The sequence below is a fragment of the Alligator sinensis genome, unplaced genomic scaffold (assembly GCF_000455745.1).
Source record: "Alligator sinensis unplaced genomic scaffold, ASM45574v1 scaffold1378_1, whole genome shotgun sequence".
NCBI lineage: Eukaryota > Metazoa > Chordata > Crocodylia > Alligatoridae > Alligator > Alligator sinensis.
This window is the reverse complement of record NW_005842781.1, coordinates 283,239-286,507: the sequence shown is the minus strand read 5'-3', so window position 1 is coordinate 286,507 and position 3,269 is coordinate 283,239.

Here is a 3,269-nt window from a genome sequence, read left to right as displayed (position 1 = left end):
TTTTTTTTTAAACAGTTCCAAGGCAGGGGAAAGCACCACCTCCCTTGGAAGCCCATTCCATATTTTGGCAACCCTCACCATGAATAATTTCTTCCTGATGTCCATTCTAAATCTACTCTCCTCTAATTTGTGGCCATTATTTTTAGTAACCCAAAGGGCTTCCCTGGTAAACAGAGTATCCCCTATTCCCTGCTGATTCTCCCTAATGAGTTTGTAGACAGCCACAAGATCACCTCTCAGCCTTCTCTTGTGGAGGCTGAAGATATTCAGGTCCCTCAATCTGTCTTCGTAGGATCTTACCTGCAGGCCCTCAGCCATGTGTTTAGCTCTTCTCTGAATCCTCTCAAGGTTATCCACATCCCTCTTGAAGTGCGGTGCCCAAAAGTGGACGCAGTACTCCAACTGTGGCCTAACTAATGCCACATAGAGGGGAAGTATCACATCCCTAGACCAGCTCCTGATGCGCCTACTAATGCAAGAGTGCATTAAGAATGCAATAATAATTATGGGGAAGTGCAGTCATGCTAGAGGATAGGCTGGCAATTCAGGGCAATCTGGACAGGCTCACAAGGGGGGAATATCAAAACCTGATGACATTCAACACAAAGAAATGCAAGGTGCTTCACCTTGGGAGAGAGAACGCACACCACATTTATAGGCTTAGCAGTGCTAAACTCACTAGCACCATGACCAAAAGAGACTTGGGGGTCATGATTGACAGCAAGATAAGCACAAGTCCCCAATTTGATGCCGCATCCAGTAAAGCAAATAACTCTGGTTTGCATCTACTGATGCATCTCAAGCAAGATACATCCTGCAGCTGGAGTTCTGTATCCAATTCTGGGCTCCACACTTTAGAAAGGATATGGAGAAGCTTAAGAGAGTCCAAATGAGAACCATGCACATGGGGTCTAGAGGTCAAGAGTCCAGACCTTATGCGGAAAGTCTGGGAGGCATGGGACTTTTCAACCTGGAGAAGCAAAGGCTGAGTGCTGACTTGATGGCTGCCTATAATTATAAAAGGGATGTGCATCAGGAACTGGGAAAACATCTGTTCACTGGAGCACCCCAAGGAAATACAAGGTCTAATGATCACAAACTGCTGGAAAAGCATTTTAGACTGGACATAAGGGAGAAATTCTTTACTGTCCGAGTCTCCAGAGTCTGGCATAGACTCTCCTCAGAAGTGGTGCAAATACCTACTCTGGATACCTCTAAAAAATGTTCGGATGCTTATCTTGCTAGGGTGATCTGACCCTAGCTGACTTCCCTGGGCAGGGGGCTGGACCTGATGATCTCATGAGATCCCTTCCTGCACTAATGTCTATATGAAATCTATTAACTCTAGGGTTTGTTTCTGCACAAGTGTGGCACAGCAGGAACCTAAGTTTCCCATTCACCCTGATTGGTAACACAAGGAAAAAGACACCCTGTGATGAGTAAAATTTCACCTTGGCCAACCCAAAATAGCTTGACAGGAGACTGAAATTGTCGTGAATGTTTTTAGGGTGCCCAATGGGGTCTTTCTTTTTTGTTTATGAAGGGTTTGAGACTAGTAAAATCACAAGAGTGAATTTGTTCACTCAGGTTACTTTTGTTATAGAAACAGATAGCATTAGTTCTTCAACCAAAGAGAGAATCCCTAGGCATCTGAGGATAAGGTAGGTGGGTTCTGCTTAAGAATTCTGCAAACTCCCCATCTGATTCTAACCAAGTCCTCCATTCATGCTCCCAAATGGCCCTGATGGCAAACCTCGCTTTCTTAAGATAACCGGCCTTGTACTGTGTCTGATAATTCAAAAAGCCATAAGTTTTCCCTGTCAATGGGTTCCACTCATTTTCATTGTAGCAGGTGACACAGCTGTGGAAGAAGTAGCCATTAAATTCAAAGGCGTTGGGTTTTCCATCAATGATGGCATAGCCCTCTAAAAATAGTCCCCTATTTGAAATTCCCCACCCTGTAAAGCATGTCAAATTTAAATATTTTCTTTCTTGGAGATGTACATCAGCCACTGGATAGATGGGGTAAAAAATCTTTGTCTGTGCTGGTTGTCTGGGGGAAGTAGTGCTATGGTCTGCTCTTTCAAAAACATAAATCTGTACATGACCATACAGGCAGATGCCAATGTGATATATTGGAAAGAGTCTATACAGAGGTTTACCTGTTTGAGTTTACCCTCCTTTTTCACCATCTCTACCTGCATCTCACTTCTGTAATTTCATTCCTGTAGAGGTGACAGACCTTCAATTTTTTTTGTGTTTTGTTTTTTTCATGCAGCTGGCAATAATAGGGCAGTTCATTTTGTCAAAGGTCTTATCACGGTTGTTCTGATGCCATTCTAACATTTTTTTTTCTCTCTCACCAAGCATCATACTTGCAACTCCATAGTACTCTGCTTCTGGAAGAGGTCCCATATAATTCTGGTTTTCCCACATGTTAAAAAAAAGTGGGAAATGACCCTTGCATTTTTTAAATCCCATTGCCTGTGGAAGCTTCCTAAGTTTCATTTGCAAAAAAAGTTTAAATAAACTATGAAACAGATACTTGCACTGGTCACTTCTATGTGCATATGTTTACCATCTTGGGTGATGAGTTTCACATCCATCTTTTTTTTTTTTCCTTTAATAACTGGCTAACAATGAAGTAGCCTTTGGCAATGTGAGCTACAAAGGTGCAGCTCTGGAACTTTTTATCATTAAAGACTTTATTAAAGTCAGAAAGACTCTCTTCACCCTTAAATTCCCACATCTTTTCTGTTTTGGGGGGTTTTAGCCTCCCAAGGGTTTTCTAGTGCTAACCCCATTGCAAAAATGTAATTGGATGTATTCATTCCTGTCTCTCTTGCATGCATTCCAAATTGTAAAAAAATGTGACATGCAGTCCCCCTAAATATCCTGAGACCCCCAGATGACCCAGAATAGCCCTGGGGAGAAAGGGAAACTTGCTTTTGGAACAGGGACAGTTGGAGCCATGGCAACACACACAACTACTACAATGGTTTAAAAGCTTCCTGTCTCAGCAGTGCACAACTGATAGCATCAGCCACAGGCACCACTGCAGGTAATTTAAAAGGCATTCAGTGTGCTGGCAAGGGGAGGGAGAGAACTGCCTCTGAGACGGCCAAGGTCAAGGAAGAGATTGTCTCTGGACACCAAGTCAGATCTGTGCTGGGGCCATGGGGGACCTATTAGCATGGGGCAAAGAGTCTCTAGCAGGGGGAAGCTAGAAAAATAGAGCCTAATCCTAGATCAAGGAGAAGCTTCCATAG